The sequence below is a fragment of the Schistocerca gregaria genome, unplaced genomic scaffold (genome assembly GCF_023897955.1).
Source record: "Schistocerca gregaria isolate iqSchGreg1 unplaced genomic scaffold, iqSchGreg1.2 ptg000097l, whole genome shotgun sequence".
Taxonomy (NCBI): domain Eukaryota; kingdom Metazoa; phylum Arthropoda; class Insecta; order Orthoptera; family Acrididae; genus Schistocerca; species Schistocerca gregaria.
In genome coordinates, this window is record NW_026061713.1 from 1,655,463 (window position 1) to 1,674,145 (window position 18,683).

Here is an 18,683-nt window from a genome sequence, read left to right on the forward strand (position 1 = left end):
TTTGTTGTGCCTTTTGTGACTCAGCATGTTACCAATGTGGTGAGTAGCAACTTTCCTTTTCTAATATTGCTACATTCCAATCTTGGACATCCCATTGTTTGATTTAATCATTAAAATATTGTTTTATTAATTTTATCCTTTTCTCACAGCCCTTTACATGTAGCTTAGTCTTTTTGTTGTGCCTGCCTGAGACATAATCTTTCCTCTGCACGGTGAGTAAACCCAACCACCACCGATACCTGTAACTGTCCTTGGTTCCCCTGTTGGGTACTGTAGTGATTTTGCAGTGGTAGTAGTTGTGGTTGTGCAGATACGAGTACTTCAAGGGATCATTACCATACTGTGGTGATCACCAGGACAGATGTCTTTTCCCATCAATGTAGAGTTCAAGGGGAAAAATTTATGAGGAGAAGGTGTTGGCGTTCTGGAGAATGTGGACAGGGTATTCTCACCTTCAGTCCAGCTCATGAAGATGTCATCAATGAATCTGAACCGGGTGAGGGGTTTGGTATTCTGGGTGGTTAGGAAGGATTCCTCTACATGACACTAGAATAGGTTGGTATAGGATGGTGACATGTGGATGTCCATTGCAATACCATGGATTTATTTGTAGGTGGTGCCTTCAGTTGTGAAGTAATTTTGAGTGAGGATATAGTTGGTCACAGTGGCCAGGAAGGAAGTTGTAGGTTTCGAATTCATCAGGCATTGGTGTAGGTAGTATTCCACAGTGGCCAGGGCACGGGCTTTAGAAATGTTAATGTAAAGAGAGGTGGCATCAAAAGTAATGGGCATGGCACTGTGTAGTATGGGAATAGGAACTGTGGTGAGTCAGTGGAGGAAATGGTTGGTGTCTTTTACACTGGAGGTCAGGTTGTGTGTTATTGGAAGGGTGTGGGTGTATGAGAGCAGGGATTCTCTAAGTTGGGAAAGATTAACTGGCTAGAATGAGGCATCCATGATGGTTGGGTTTATGGACTTTAGGAAGCATGTAGTAGGTAGGAGTGTGGAGAATGGTAGGGACGAGGAGAGGGGTACTCAGGGGATAGGTTTTAGATTGGTCTAAAGATTTGAGGAGAGATGGAAATCTTGCAGGATTTCTGGAATGGGGTCATTGTGGCAGGGTTTGTAGGTGGATGAATCTGACAGCTGGCAGTCACCTTTAGTCAGGTACACCCTGCAGTTCAATACCACAGTGAGGGTGCCTTCATCAGCAGGTAGTATTATAAGGTCAGGATCAGTTTTTAGGTGTACAATTGTGGTTCTTTCTGTGAATGTAAGGTTAGCCAGCATGACGATGGATTTAGAGAATGATGGTGAGACAAGGTTTGAGACTAAGAAATTCTGGAATGTTAACAGAGGGTGATATGGGGACTGTGGAGGTGGATAACAGTTGGATGGAGAAGTGAACAGAGTGTGTCAAGTATGCTTCAACATTGGTTTTGGGTTGAGTCCGATTGGTAGCAAAGAAGTGTATCCACTGTAGGGATTGGGTGAAGGAGAGTAGTGTTTAGCAAGGGCATCATGATTGAATCTGGGAGTAGAGCAAAAACTGAAGTCTTTGGAAAGGACTCAGTGGGACCAAGGCTTGTGGAGGAAAGATTCATGTCAATATTTTGGGTCTATTTAGATTCTGCATTCTGTGTAGTGGCGGGAGGGAGTTTTGGAGGGTAGGGTATACGTAGTGGGTCCGCGAGGCAGGGACTGTCAGGTATGAGGGGATGTGGAGGAGGTTTGGAGGCTGTTGTAGACATTGTGGATAGTGGTATTCCAAGGCTAGATTAGCTGAACAGGTTGGATCATTTTATGAGGTGGACCAAGATACCAAATTCTAGTCCGAGTTGCCAGAGATGGCAGTCATGAGTACGTGAGCTGTGCACACTTGTATGAGTAAATGTGTGTATGTGTGTGTGTGTGTGTGTGTGTGTGTGTGTGTGTGTGTGTGTGTGTGTGTGAAGTTCCTTTTTCTGAAGAAGGCTTTGGTCAAAAGCTAAATGTGTAAGAGTGTTTTTGTTGTGCCTGTCTGCAACTCAGTGCATCATTTTTACAGCGAGTACCAATCTCTCCTTTTCCTTATATTGGTGATATTCCAACCTGGAGTTTCCACTAATAATAAATGCAAACCAATAACAGGAGTAGTCAAAAGCCAAACTGACCACTGAAGCAAGAAATGAAACAACTTTTGATGAAGGTTTCTCGGGTCTCCAGCTAGATGGCAGCGTCGATGAATTCGCCAGAAGACGGGTAGTACGACACTTCCCGAAACGCCGTGAGATATCAATGCTACCACCCGGCTGGAGACCCGAGAAACCTTCATAGACAGTTTACACTGGGAAAGCCTACAGTCACTGAAACAACTTTTATTATATTCTTGTCAGGTCTGCAGCTAAACCACACAGTCACATTAAAAGAATATTTCACTGACAGTCTGGCTTCCATGTTCAGGTGAGAATGACATACGCTAAATCTCCCCACAACTGATTCCTGCTATGAACAGCAGCCCTTTTATACAGCACAGAAAAGTTCTTTTTTTATTCTAACAAAGAGATAGAGGGGCTGGCCAGTAGTTACCTCAGCTCAGTACAGCCGATAGAAACACAAAAAACAACCGAAAATTTAAGTTCCTAGCTTTCGGAATAAATATTCCTTCGTCAGGGAGGAGAGAGGGGAAAGAACGGGAAGAAGGGAAAGTGGATTTAGTTACTCACAACCCAAGTTATGAAGCAACAGGGAAAGGAAAACAGGGAGGGTAGCAAGGATGGAGGCATGGTTGTCAGAGGGAAGCCAAAGATATTCTACTGTAGGTACTATGCCAGCTTCAAACAAAGAGGTGTATAGTATAAAGATGTAGGATGAAAAGATGCATGAATGGCTAAAGAGGAAAGGGAAAGAGGAGAAGACTGAAAAGTAAATGGGAGTGAGGTTGTTTAACGTAGATTCAGTCCAGGGAGATGAATTTTTTTATTCTGTTGAATAAATGAATGATGGTTGTTTTATGCTTTGTATTTTATGAAAAAAATTTCAAATACATCTACCAGTCACAAAATTAGTTGACTAATAAATTATTTATTTAGTGGCATGTTTTGAGGTGATGGATCATGATCAGGCTATAGTGGCAATACAAAAACATTTAACATAAATGTACACAGGTATTAAAGTTTGCCTACATGACTGCTGTGGTCATCCAATGCAGAGAGAGAGAGAGAGAGAGAGAGAGAGAGAGAGAGAGAGAGAGAGAGAGAGAGAGAGAGAGAGAGAGGGGGGGGGGGGGAGATAACCTAGTAAGAGAGAATGTCAGTTTGTATATCTGTCTGGTTTTACAATATACAAAGTGACATCACCTCTTACTAGGTTACCCTTCCGTTCTTCACTCTTCTTGCGATGTGCTGCCACGCTACAAGAACAAGGTGAGTGAGTGTTTTATAAAAAGTTCCATGTGAACGGCACACAAATATACAACGTGGCACTGCCTTCTACTAGGTTATCCTTCTCTGTCTCCACAGGATAAGCACAGCAGTCATGTAAAGAAACTTTAATATCTGTGTACATTTATGTTATATGTTTTTGTAATGCCAGAATAGCCTTATGACGTATCACCTGGAAACATCTTGCCAGATAAATAATTCAGTAGTCAACAAATATTGTGACTAGTAGCGGTATTTGAAAAGCTTTTCACATTTTTAAAACAGTTTTGTTACATCTTGTATGTATTACAGGACGCTTGAGAATGACTACACAGGCAAAGCTCTGTAGTACTGAATGGTATGATGTAAAAGGACAGTTTGATCCTCATGATAATAGCCAGTGTGGCAAAACGTTATCATTCAAGAAATTTTCACTTTGCATTGGTGTGTGCACTGGTTTGAAATGTCCTAGTGTATCAATCTGTGTGCTAGACCTGGATTCGAACCTAGGACTTTCGCCTTTTGCAGGCAAGTGCTCTACAGAGACAGCTATCCAAGAACGGCTCACGATTGTGTAGTCAAGATTCATTTGGGCAGTGTGTAGGATTACTAAGCAAAATCATGATGAACTTATCAACACCAAAATAAATTGAAGAACTCTGTTAAGAAAGAACAAATAATTCTACACAGACAACAAACACAGTATTTCCAGTCTGTCAATTTCAATTAGTTATGCAATACCTTCCATACAACCTTGACATTCGTTGTAAATACTGTTCACTACACAAATACAAAGATTGTCTTCCCACTACCTCAGACCATCACAATCACATGAGCAGCCTGGACTTCAAGGCAAAAAATTCATACTTCTTGTGCTTTTGACTCCCACATTTATTGACTAATCTCAGAAGCAATAAAGCAGTGTATCTTCCATTATATAACACTGTTTTCCTCAGCAATGCACAATCTAACTTCTCCAGCAGAACTCTTCTTGTGACAGCACATGTCTGTCCTACTTATCACACTTCTCATAGCAACTAGAGTAGCTTTTTGTGGGTGCCATTTTAACTAAATAAGTACCTGCTCTCTAAGTATCCTTGACCAAGTGCTCAACAGTGAGTTTTTCAACAGTGAGTTTTTTGGCATTAAGGCAGTTAACTTCAAGATTATTAGTGACCAAAGAGTTCCGCAAAATTTTTTTAAAAGTTGGAAGCCCATGTGGACTATATGCTTTTGAAGCCATTCATAGTTACTAGTATAGTTGAGGCAAGAAATGTCATCAAGCTTTTTTTTGGGGGAGGGGGGGGGGGGGGGGGGGAAGAAAAAGAGAAAGAAAGAAAAGAAAAAATCATTGTACATGGAGAATATTTTTAGTAAATTGCTTCATATTTTTATACCTTCTTACAATGAATTACACCTCACTTAACATGCGGCATATTAACTTTATGCTTTATACAAACAAATACATGAGTTGATTTTTGTGAGTCATCTTTTACATGGCAAGCTCAGCTATTACCTCCATAATCGCTGTATTAGAATTGCCCAGTTTCAATCTTCCTTCAATTCTCAATCTCAACTTTTGCACTGCATTTTTCCCCTTAAAAAACTTCTGAATTTGAAAAAAAAAAAAAATACTGAAAAAGAGGCATTTAAAAGAAATTCCCTGGTTGGCATGCGGCGCAAACAAAGAAAAAGTAAAAACACACTTACACACCAGTGGATCATAAGTCTCCGCTTCTTGTTGCACTTTACCGGCTGCCTGCATCCTCTGTTGCCTTTTCTTTTCAACGGCTCCTGTTCTGTCTAAGAAAGTGTCTTCATCACTGTCCTAGAAATCATCTTCCTCCCAATTCTTAGCTTTTCGTTTTCTGCTCTCTATAAGTCAGACACCAAAATTAATTACCATCACATAACAATTCAGCAAGAATGTATCACCACGCACTTTACAGTTGGAAACATAAGGAATGAACAAGCTAAGACTTGATGTTCACCACACACCACATTCTTACACATACACCAAAGAAACCAAATTAGTCCTATGCAATACTGATAGCTCTTCATTTGCAATAGCAATAAAAACTGCCAATTTGTGTGTCACACTGCTGACATTTCAGTGCCATACAAACACAAGATGAAACATATTTGTATTTTCCATGTCACTGGCTGAGAGCAGCAGCTAGTATATATAGACACACACACACAGAATTACGAGCTTTCGCAACCGATGGTTGCTTCTTCAGGAAGGAGAGGGAAAGACGAAAGGATGTGGGTTTTAAGGGAGAGGGTAAGGAGTCATACCAATCCCAGGAGCGGAAAGACTTCCCTTAGGGGGAAAAAAAGGACAGGTGTACACTCGCACACACACACACACACACACACACACACACACATACACAAGCAGACATATTTAAAGGCAAAGAGTAAGGGCAGAGATGTCAGTCGAGGCGGAAGTACAGAGGCAAAGAAGTTGTTGAAAGACAGGTGAGGTATGAGCGGCGACAACTTGAAATTAGCGGAGGTTGAGGCCTGGCGGATATCGAGAAGAGAGGATATACTGAAGGGTGAGTTCCCATCTCCGGAGTTCGGATAGGTTGGTGTTGGTGGGAAGTATCCAGATAACTCGGATGGCGTAACACTGTGCCAAGATGTGCTGGCCGTGCACCAAGGCATGTTTAGCCACAGGGTGATCCTCATTACCAACAAACACTGTCTGCCTGTGTCCATTCATGTGAATGGACAGTTTGTTGCTGGTCATTCCCACATAGAAAGCATCACAGTGCAGGCAGGTCAGTTGGTAAATCACGTGGGTGCTTTCACACGTGGCTCTCCCTTTGATCGTGTACACCTTCCGGGTTACAGGACTGGAGTAGGTGGTGGTGGGAGGGTGCATAGGACAGGTTTTACACCGGGGGCGGTTGCAAGGGTAGGAGCCAGAGGGTAGGGAAGGTGGTTTGGGGATTTCATAGGAATGAATCAAGAGGTTACGAAGGTTAGGTGGACGGCGGAAAGACACTCTTGGTGGAGTGGGGAGGATTTCATGAAGGATGGATCTCATTTCGGGGCAGGATTTTAGGAAGTCGTATCCCTGCTGGAGAGCCACATTCAAGGTCTGATCCAGTCCCGGGAAGTATTCTGTCACAAGTGGGGCACTTTTGGGGTTCTTCTGTGAGAGGTTCTGGGTTTGAGGGGATGAGGAAGTGGCTCTGGTTATCTGCTTCTGTACCAGGTCGGGAGGGTAGTTGCGGGATGCGAAAGCTGTTTTCAGGCTGTTGGTGTAATGGTCGAGGGATTCAGGACTGGAGCAGATTCGTTTGCCACGAAGGCCTAGGCTGTAGGGAAGGGACCGTTTGATATGGAATGGGTGGCAGCTGTCATAATGGAGGTACTGTTGCTTGTTGGTGGGTTTGATGTGGACGGATGTGTGAAGCTGGCCATTGGACAGATGGAGGTCAACGTCTAGGAAAGTGGCATGGGATTTGGAGTAGGACCAGGTGAATCTGATGGAACCAAAGGAGATGAGGTTGGAGAGGAAATTCTGGAGTTGTTCTTCACTGTGAGTCCAGATCATGAAGATGTCATCAATAAATCTGTACCAAACTTTGGGTTGGCAGGCTTGGGTAACCAAGAAGGCTTCCTCTAAGCGACCCATAAATAGGTTGGCATATGAAGGGGCCATCCTGGTACCCATGGCTGTTCCCTTTAATTGTTGGTATGTCTGGCCTTCAAAAGTGAAGAAGTTGTGGGTCAGGATGAAGCTGGCCAAGGTGACGAGGAAAGAGGTTTTAGGTAGGGTGGCAGGTGATCGGCGTGAAAGGAAGTGCTCCATTGCAGCGAGGCCCTGTACGTGTGGGATATTCGTGTATAGGGAAGTGGCATCAATGGTTACAAGGATGGTTTCCGGGGGTAACAGACTGGGTACGGATTCCATGCGTTCCAGAAAGTGGTTGGTGTCTTTGATGAAGGATGGGAGACTGCATGTAATGGGTTGAAGGTGTTGATCTACGTAGGCAGAGATACGTTCTGTGGAGGCTTGGTAAACAGCTGCAATGGGGTGGCCAGGGTGTTTGGGTTTGTGAATTTTAGGAATTAGGTAGAAGGTAGGAGTGCGAGGTGTCGGGGGGATCAGGAGTTTGATGGAGTCAGGTGAAAGCTTTTGTAGGGGGCCTAAGGTTCTGAGGATTCCTTGAAGCTCCGCCTGGACATCAGGAATGGGATTACCTTGGCAAACTTTGTATGTAGAGTTATCTGAAAGCTGACGCAGTGCCTCAGCCACATACTCCCGACTATCAAGTACCACGGTCATGGAACCCTTGTCAGCAGGAAGAATGATGATGGATCGGTCAGCTTTCAGATCACGGATAGCCTGGGCTTCGGCTGTGGTGATGTTGGGAGTAGGATTAAGGTTTTTCAAGAAAGATTGAGAGGCAAGGCTGGAAGTGAGAAACTCCTGGAAGGTTTGGAGAGGGTGATTTTGAGGAAGAGGAGGTGGGTCCCGTTGTGATGGAGGACGGAATTGTTGCAGGCAGGGTTCAATTTGGATAGTGTCTTGGGGAGTTGGATCATTAGGAGTGGGATCAGGTGTCTTTCCGCCGTCCACCTAACCTTCGTAACCTCTTGGTTCATCCCTATGAAATCCCCAAACCACCTTCCCTACCCTCTGGCTCCTACCCTTGCAACCGCCCCCGGTGTAAAACCTGTCCTATGCACCCTCCCACCACCACCTACTCCAGTCCTGTAACCCGGAAGGTGTACACAATCAAAGGGAGAGCCACGTGTGAAAGCACCCACGTGATTTACCAACTGTCCTGACTGCACTGTGACGCTTTCTATGTGGGAATGACCAGCAACAAACTGTCCATTCGCATGAATGGACACAGGCAGACAGTGTTTGTTGGTAATGAGGATCACCCTGTGGCTAAACATGCCTTGGTGCACGGCCAGCACATCTTGGCACAGTGTTACGCCGTCCGAGTTATCTGGATACTTCCCACCAACACCAACCTATCCGAACTCCGGAGATGGGAACTCGCCCTTCAGTATATCCTCTCTTCTCGATATCCGCCAGGCCTCAACCTCCGCTAATTTCAAGTTGCCGCCGCTCATACCTCACCTGTCTTTCAACAACTTCTTTGCCTCTGTACTTCCGCCTTGACTGACATCTCTGCCCTTACTCTTTGCCTTTAAATATGTCTGCTTGTGTCTGTGTATGTGCGGATGGATGTGTGTGTGTGTGTGTGTGTGTGTGTGTGTGTGTGTGTGTGTGTGCGAGTGTACACCTGTCCTTTTTTTCCCCCTAAAGGAAGTCTTTCCGTTCCCGGCATTGAAATGACTCCTTACCCTCTCCCTTAAAACCCACATCCTTTCGTCTTTCCCTCTCCTTCCTGAAGAAGCAACCATCGGTTGCGAAAGCTAGTAATTCTGTGTGTGTGTTTGTGTGTTTTGTTCATTGTGCCTGTCTGCCGGCGCTTTCCCGCTTGGTAAGTCTTGGAATCTTTGTTTTTAATATATTTTTCCCATGTGGAAGTTTCTTTCTATTTTATTTACATCATCATTGATTTGAACCCAACAATTATGTTTGTTATTGTCTCTGTTGCATTTCGAAATCTTCTCTATCATCTTACTTTCTCTTTTCGTTTGTACAAGTAGTTTCACTTTGTATTCATCTTCACTTTTTCCGTAATCTAGCATACATTTTATCCTGCCTAATTATACTCAATAATACGTAATTTAGTTCCAAACCATAACCTCAAAAATTTTTAACGCTTTCAACATAACCGCTGCTATAAAATCCACTGTTCCAAGTTTACAAACATTTCGTGTAAATTCGTGAATACTATTTCACAGCTTCAGTTCCTTGCACCCATTAAACAACCATATCAGTTATTTCGAACAACTTTCGTTTTATTTCCATTCCCGTTTTTCCCACATAACCGATCATTTTTTAGCAGCTTCCCACAGGTTTACACGTTATTATTTCTTCATCAAACAATTGTTAGCCTCATTCTCATAACCTGCCAGTACACAACCAGTTCTTTGAATACATTTACACACATATTTTTCGAGATTTTTATTGGAAAAATTATTTCGAATTTTATTTTTTCGGAAATTATCTTTTCGAAACTTTTTTCGAAACTTTTCGAAAATTTTTTTTCGAAATTTTCTTGAATTTCCCCACCCTTTAACGTGATCTGGAGACAACATAACTACCTAACCTGTGCACCCATTGTTGTTCACCAACCTAAGTTCAACACAGGATCAACATAGCTCACCTCTAACCAACACTTTTTCGACTTTTTTCACACCTTTATCTCTCCTTTTTAAATTTCTATTTACTTTCACTTTAACCTCATATTACCCTTTCCACATTCTAATACCATGTCAACCTCACAACATCCCTACAACGACCCCATTAAATTTTATTTACATTCCCTCCGCAAACATGCCTTCACCCTAGCCAGATTACGCTCCCATATTTTATTTACTCAGGCTTGTCTGACATTTGGCATTACTCCCAAAGGCCTCACACTTAAAGTTCCCATCTCTGGCTGCAATCCTTCTTTCCATCAGTCCTTATACCAGTTCCAAACAGCACAATCCATAGCCCTCACCCGCCTAATCCTTCCCCTATACATCGACTCGGCCAATGAACACACCCGTCAACTCCTATCCCAAATCAAAGTCCTCAATCTTTCCTCTCCCACATCCACACCGGCTGTACATAGCATCCTCCTACAGGCCAACCACAAATTAGAACAGCATGCCACCCTCCACCTCAAAAAACTATCCAATCTCCTGGTTTCCCACCTCCGGAAAGGCAAATCACTCACCCTTGACAACCTTTCCAACAAAACTAAACCTCCTCTCATTGCACACAGACCCAGTCTATCCCATCTACTCAATCTCCCACTTCCAGCTCCACTCCCCCCAACACCTCAAAATTCTAGTCAACACAATCTGGAACCACAACACCCCAATTCAGTAGTTAACCTTTCCTCCAAAACCCCTCTCCCAATACGAAACCTCTGTCCTATCCAAAGGCCTCACCTTCAGCCCCACTCCCAGGTTCAACCAAACTGCCCTTGTCAAAGATTTACTGTCCTACACTCGTAGTCTCTGCTGGAAATATCACTTTGACACGAAGAAAAATAATCCTGATCCCACTCCTAATGATCCAACTCCCAAAGACACTATCCAAATTGAACACTGCCTGCAACAGTTCCGTCCTCCATCACAACGGGACCCACCTCCTCTTCCTCAAAATCACCCTCTCCAAACCTTCCAAGAATTTCTCACTTCCAGCCTTGCCTCTCAATCTTTCTTGAAAAACCTTAATCCTACTCCCAACATCACCACAGCCGAAGCCCAGGCTATCCGTGATCTGAAAGCTGACCGATCCATCATCATTCTTCCGGCTGACAAGGGTTCCACGACCGTGGTACTTGATCGTCGGGAGTATGTGGCTGAGGGACTGCGTCAGCTTTCAGACAACTCTACATACAAAGTTTGCCAAGGTAATCCCATTCCTGATGTCCAGGCGGAGCTTCAAGGAATCCTCAGAACCTTAGGCCCCCTACAAAAGCTTTCACCTGACTCCATCAAACTCCTGACCCCACCGACACCTCGCACTCCTACCTTCTACCTACTTCCTAAAATTCACAAACCCAAACATCCTGGCCGCCCCATTGCAGCTGGTTACCAAGCCCCCACAGAACGTATCTATCCCTACGTAGATCAACACCTTCAACCCATTACATGCAGTCTCCCATCCTTCATCAAAGACACCAACCACTTTCTGGAACGCATGGAATCCGTACCCAGTCTGTTACCCCCGGAAACCATCCTTGTAACCATTGATGCCACTTCCCTATACACGAATATCCCACACGTACAGGGCCTCGCTGCAATGGAGCAGTTCCTTTCACGCTGATCACCTGCCACCCTACCTAAAACCTCTTTCCTCGTCACCTTGGCCAGCTTCATCCTGACCCACAACTTCTTCACTTTTGATGGCCAGACATACCAACAATTAAAGGGATCAGCCATGGGTACCAGGATGGCCCCTTTATATGCCAACCTATTTATGGGTCGCTTAGAGGAAGCCTTCTTGGTTACCCAAGCCTGCCAACCCAAAGTTTGGTACAGATTTATTGATGACATCTTCATGATCTGGACTCACAGTGAAGGACAACTCCAGAATTTCCTCTCCAACCTCAACTCCTTTGGTTCCATCAGATTCACCTGGTCCTACTCCAAATCCCATGCCACTTTCCTAGACGTTGACCTCCATCTGTCCAATGGCCAGCTTCACACATCTGTCCACATCAAACCCACCAACAAGCAACAGTACCTCCATTATGACAGCTGCCACCCATTCCATATCAAACGGTCCCTTCCCTACAGCCTAGGCCTTCGTGGCAAACGAATCTGCTCCAGTCCTGAATCCCTTGACCATTACACCAACAACCTGAAAACAGCTTTCGCATCCCACAACTACCCTCCCGACCTGGTACAGAAGCAGATAACCAGAGCCACTTCCTCATCCCCTCAAACCCAGAACCTCTCACAGAAGAACCCCAAAAGTGCCCCACTTCTGACAGAATACTTCCCGAGACTGGATCAGACCTTGAATGTGGCTCTCCAGCAGGGATACGACTTCCTAAAATCCTGCCCCGAAATGAGATCCATCCTTCATGAAATCCTCCCCACTCCACCAAGAGTGTCTTTCCGCCGTCCACCTAACCTTCGTAACCTCTTGGTTAATTCCTATGAAATCCCCAAACCACCTTCCCTACCCTCTGGCTCCTACCCTTGCAACCGCCCCCGGTGTAAAACCTGTCCTATGCACCCTCCCACCACCACCTACTCCAGTCCTGTAACCCGGAAGGTGTACACGATCAAAGGGAGAGCCACGTGTGAAAGCACCCACGTGATTTACCAACTGACCTGCCTGCACTGTGATGCTTTCTATGTGGGAATGACCAGCAACAAACTGTCCATTCACATGAATGGACACAGGCAGACAGTGTTTGTTGGTAATGAGGATCACCCTGTGGCTAAACATGCCTTGGTGCACGGCCAGCACATCTTGGCACAGTGTTACGCCGTCCGAGTTATCTGGATACTTCCCACCAACACCAACCTATCCGAACTCCGGAGATGGGAACTCGCCCTTCAGTATATCCTCTCTTCTCGATATCCGCCAGGCCTCAACCTCCGCTAATTTCAAGTTGCCGCCGCTCATACCTCACCTGTCTTTCAACAACTTCTTTGCCTCTGTACTTCCGCCTCGACTGACATCTCTGCCCTTACTCTTTGCCTTTAAATATGTCTGCTTGTGTCTGTGTATGTGCGGATGGATGTGTGTGTGTGTGTGTGTGTGTGTGTGTGTGTGTGTGTGTGTGTGTGTACACCTGTCCTTTTTTTCCCCCTAAGGGAAGTCTTTCCGCTCCCGGGACTGGAATGACTCCTTACCCTCTCCCTTAAAACCCAAATCCTTTCGTCTTTCCCTCTCCTTCCCTCTTTCCTGAAGAAGCAACCGTTGGTTGCGAAAGCTAGAAATTTTGTGTGTGTGTTTGTGTGTTATTTTATTGTGCCTGTCTACCGGCACTTTCCCGCTTGGTAAGTCTTGGAATCTTTGTTTTTAATATAGAAAGAAACTTCCACAGGGGAAAAATATATTAAAAACAAAGATTCCAAGATTTACCAAGCAGGAAAGCGCCGGCAGACAGGCACAATGAACAAAACACACAAACACACACACAGAATTACTAGCTTTCGCAACCGATGGTTGCTTCTTCAGGAAAGAGGGAAGGAGAGGGAAAGACGAAAGGATTTGGGTTTTAAGGGAGACGGTAAGGAGTCATTCCACTCCTGGGATTGGAATGACTCCTTACCCTCTCCCTTAAAACCCACATCTTTTCGTCTTTCCCTCTCCTTCCCTCTTTCCTGAAGAAGCAACCGTTGGTTGCAAAAGCTAGAAATTTAGTGTGTGTGTGTGTTATTTTATTGTGCCTGTCTACCAGCACTTTCCCGCTTGGTAAGTCTTGGAATCGTTGTTTTTAATATATATATATATATATATATATATATATATATATATATATCAACTACCCACATAAAAAATTTCAATGGCTAACGTGGCTTCAACTTACCATTTATTTTCAACAGCCTGTGGAATGATTCTTGGCCCCAAGCTGAGGCACCTGGCACCACCTTCAATGCCTGCCATCACAGTATGGTAGTTTAGCAGCATGAACTACCAAATGTTTTGGGTGTCTTCAAGCTCCTCATGGACTCAGAAAATGTTCTCAGCATTTGCATGGATGTACAACTTGTAGAACTTTACTGACAGGAACTCTCACACTTGATGACTCTAGACATATTCTGAAGCAGCCTTAGGCTGAGAATCATTCCATGGGAAATTAAAAATGGCTGACAAGTTGAAATGGCCAAATAGCCAATGAAATATCTGACAATAATAAACTTTATTATTATGAAGAAAGAGGATAGTGCCAAATATATACTCAAATTAGTGAAGCTCGCCTAGTTACTCTAATTGCATAATCACATGAACTGATATGGGAAGCTAACTGAATACCAGCACATACTCACAGAAACTTTGACTCGAAACCTGGCAGAAAATCCAAGGCGCCTATGGCTGCATGTAAAGTACACCAGTGGAAAGACACAATAAATACCTTCAATGCGCAATAACAATGATGAAGTTACTGGTGACATTGTGACTAAAGTAGAGTTACTAAATACGGTTTTCCGAAATTCCTTCCCCAAAGGAGAAGAAAATATTGCTGAATTGGAACCAGAACAACTGCCAACATGAGTAACTTAGGAGTAGATACCCTTGGTGTAGAAAAGCAACTTAAGCATTTTAGCAGTCATCTAAAACTGATTGCTTGTTGAAAGATCCATACCTAAAGACTGGAAAATTGCAAGTCACACCAACATCGAAGAAAGGAAATACGAGGAATTCGCTAAATTACAGGCCCATAAACTAAGGTACATTTGGAATATATACTGTGTTCAAACATTAGGAATATCTCAAAGAAAATGATTTATTGACAAACAGCCAACACGATTTTAGAAAGTGTTCTTGTGAAACACAACTAGCTCTTTATTCTTAGTAAGTAATTAGTGTTATTGACAGAGGAAGTCAAATTCATTCCATATTATTAGATTTCCACAAGTCTTTTGACACCATACCACTTACAAGTGATTTCAAATCAAATTGCACACCTATGGACTATGTCTCAGTTGTGGGACTGGATTCGTGATTTCCTGTCAGAAAGATCACAGTTTGCAGTAACTGATGGAAAGTCATCCAGTAAAGCAGAAGTAATACCTGGTATTCCACAAGGAAGTGTTATAGGCTCTCTGCTGCTACTGATCTACATGAACGATTTAGGAGAGAGTCTGAGTAACACTGTTATACTGTTTGCAGATGCTGCTGTCATTTATTATCATGTAAATCTTCAGATTGTAAAAACAAAACTGTAAAACGATTTAGACAAGATTTCTCTTTGGTGTGAAAAGTGACTCTAAACAACGAAAAGTGTGAAGTCATCCACACGAGTATCAAAAGCAATCAGCTGAATTGCAGTTACACGTCAAAACACACAAATCTAAACACTGCAAGTTCAACTAAATACTTAGGAATTACAGTTACGAATAACTTAATTTGGAATGATAAAACAGATAGTATTGTGGGTAAAGCAAAGCAAACACTATGATTTATTAGCAGAACACTGAGCAGCAGGTCTACTAAAGAGACTGCCTATGTCACACTTATACATCCTCTTCTGCAGTACCACCATGCAATGTGGAATCCGCACAAGATAGGATCGACAGACAGCATCAAAAAATTCAAAGCTTGCTTCGTATCATAACGAAATAGGGGAGACCGTGTTATGGATACGATATGTGGATTGTTTTGGCAATCATTAAAAGCAAGGTGTTTTTCACTGTGGCAGTATCTTCTCCTCAGAGAGTGAAAATTTTTTGTCAGCACCTACCTACATAGGGAGGAATTATCATCATAACAGAATAAGAGAAATCAGAGCTTGCACAGAAAGATTTAAGAGTTCATATTTTCTGGATGCTGTTCGAGTGTGGAACGGTCGAGAAATAGCTCAAAGGTGGTTTGATGAGCTCTCTGACAGGCACTTAATTGTAAATTGCAGAATAATCGCATGGATGTAAATGTAGGGTGACAATGCATCTCTCTCACAAATGCAATGAGTCAAAAGAAATTTTTTATGTGGAATAATTTATACTACTGCAGTCATTTTTTACTAATATTTTACTAGCGCAATGCATTTCAGCAGCATGGTGCCATCGTCAGGCGCATTATACAGTTACTTATTCATCAGCTGTTAGGTTATGTACATTAGCTGCGTGTGCCAGTAGGATTAAGAATCGAAAAATAAAACTGTGTGGAAGGATAAATCTGTTACAGTGTTGTCCTTCCACACAAATCTGTTACAGTGTTATCCTTCCACACGGGTTTATTTTTCAATTCTTAACCCCACTGGCACACACAGCTAATGTACATAACCTATCAGCTGATGTATAAGTAACTGTATAATGCACCTGATGATGGCAGCGTGCTGACAAAATGTGTTGTGCTAATAAAATATTAGTAAGAAGTGACTGCAGAAGTATAAATTATTCCACATAATCTTATAATACTGTCGCAGACCTCAAACAACATCTATATAACACAGATAAATTTAAAATTAAACAATTTTTTTTCCAAGATATAGGCAATGTTACAGTTAGAACTTTTTTACTACAGTTATTTTCAGTCACTGATCACCTTTGTACATTGTTATTATTATTATTACCAATTTTGGCAATAGCTATCGTCATGTCTGTTAAGGCAAAGGAAATTTATATTTGCTACAACAGATATGAAGATGGCTAACACTGGAACTGGTAGTAATCGTGATAAAGTACAAATGCCATCAACAAATGAAATGAATTGTAATCAGAACAAAATATCACTAAGCAATAATCACACAAAAAACATCTATTACAATCCTGTGCTTGAGTTTCTGGTCCAAGAACAAGGCAAAATGTCCTCACTAGAGATCCCTGTGCAGGCAATGTCTGTCAAATAATATCAGATGGGAGAGAGCCTCACCAAACAGGATGGGCAAATCCAGATTTGATAGAAAGAATGATAGGCGAACAGTACAGTTACAGATCAGCATTAAAAAAAAAAAAAAAAAAAAAAAAAAAAAAAAAAAAAAAAAAAAAAAACCATGTGTGTTCAATGCCATCCTTATGCTACCGTAGAGTACCTGCGGTACCGTCTGCAGATAGCGGCACCACACTGAAGTCAGCAACGCACACCAATGCTTCAAACATCTTCAATGTCTCACTGCAATTCACAACAAGGAATGAGAGTGGCTAGAGAAGACATGCCCTCGTTCTCGGCACAGAGGCGCACCCTCGCACACAGGTCAATACAGAGTCGAGTGTGGGAGTGTTCGGCCCCAGTTAGTGGCCTCGACTGAAGCAGTTGACATCGTCGAGTAGGACTACTGTGTTGCGTTACTCGAGTCTCAGATGGAAATGTATCTTTGTAAATGTTGGACACTGTACATAAAGAGAAGAGGTTGTTAATTAGTGCATCAAGTGACACTTTAATATTCAATGGAGATGTAAATTATCAAGCATTCCTGTCGCAAAGGATTACATCACGATAAGTAAATCTTTTTATTCATTCGTGTAATTAAGTGAAATATTATTTCATATGTTGTTGTTTCAATGAGCCATCTCCCAGAGCAATCAAAGAACCCACAGTTATGGCTGGACGATTGAAGTTTCATCTGGTCGTAACAACCGACACCTAGAATTGGTGCCTATACTGCTCGTCTTTCACGCTGACTGACTGACTGACTGTACGGAACGGAAGTTGTGCTATATTTCTGGGTGTTGCCGAGGTTTTGTTCTGTCACACTCGAGTCCACATAGTGCAGGAAGGCGACCCAATTTTCTGCCACTCCACGCATCTCCCACGTTAACTGACACCAGTCAATAATGTTCATTCTCTTTTCGAGAGGCTACCATGACTTATCAGTGCTGGCACCTCAAACTTAAACTTAAAAAAAAAAGCTATAAGGAAAACCAACAGTTCATTTATCTTGATTATTATTTAACAAGGTCTAAAACAAAAAATTATTAGTGTTGAATATGAAATACATCTAGCACATTTACCCTTATATTGATAACCTGATTTAGAAGCACAGCTGTATTTCTTCTGGATAATCTTAATCGAAGTCGATTTCTTGGACTTCACGGACTAGATGTGAAGAATTTCTATGTTCCACTGATGTCTGTGATGAAGTATGTTGCAAGGTGCTCGGTGTGTCATCACTAGATCCGACACAGGTCTCACTATATGCAGCCTTTGTCCCTACTTCAGTCAACACTTTGGGGTGGGGACCTGATAATTTTTGCAGCACTTCCCCATACAATGAAGTCCTGATCTTATTGCTGTAATAGATTTAACATCTGTATTTTAATTCTATTACATAACCTGGTTTTTATGATGTTCATAGTATTAAAAGACCTCTCGACCTCAGCATTAGACCACGATAGAACTAGCCGAAAGAGTGCAACCTCAGCTAACTCTTGAAATGAATTGTCACCCGATGCATCCTTATAATTTCTCACTTCGTGCCAAAAATGCAATGTTTCTGAGGTTTCTTTCCAATTTATGGATGTCAAATTCTGCCACTGTTTTTGTGATTTTTTCAGCAGGAATCTTTAAATGAGTCATTTTATAACAGATTTTTAACCATCAGATGTTTATTTGTCCCATTAGTCATCTACCGGTTTTGATTACTAACCATCATCCAGAATGTAGGGTACAAAAGATTAATTAAAGTATCTCATATTCCTTTGAAGCTAAATAATATCGACATTATCCACTGAAATTGTACAAATACCTGACTTGAGATATGACTATCAGTACTCCAAGACAAATTTTTCCTGCAAGATCTGGCCCGCACCCCTTTCATAGCTATGACCTAACAACAGAACTTTCCTCCTACTTTCTACCTTTTTTGAAACGGGTGGTTTCCTGGTGAAAGTCTGTTGTCTGCCTGAGCCTTCTCCTTAGTTAACTGAGGTAGCAAGGCAAATCTAGTGTTTGTACCAATGATGATACTGTCAGATACTGTTCTCATAGTCCCCCATTCGGATCTCCAGGCGGGGACTACTCAGGAGGACGTCGTTATCAGGAGAAAGAAAACTGGCGTT

The 18,683-nt window shown here is 42.7% G+C and overlaps 1 pseudogene; it reads right to left on the reverse strand.

Annotated features, from left to right (window-relative positions):
- The window catches only part of LOC126301747 (kanadaptin-like), a 227,418-nt pseudogene that overhangs the window by 56,958 nt on the left and 151,777 nt on the right, over nucleotides 1-18,683 (reverse strand).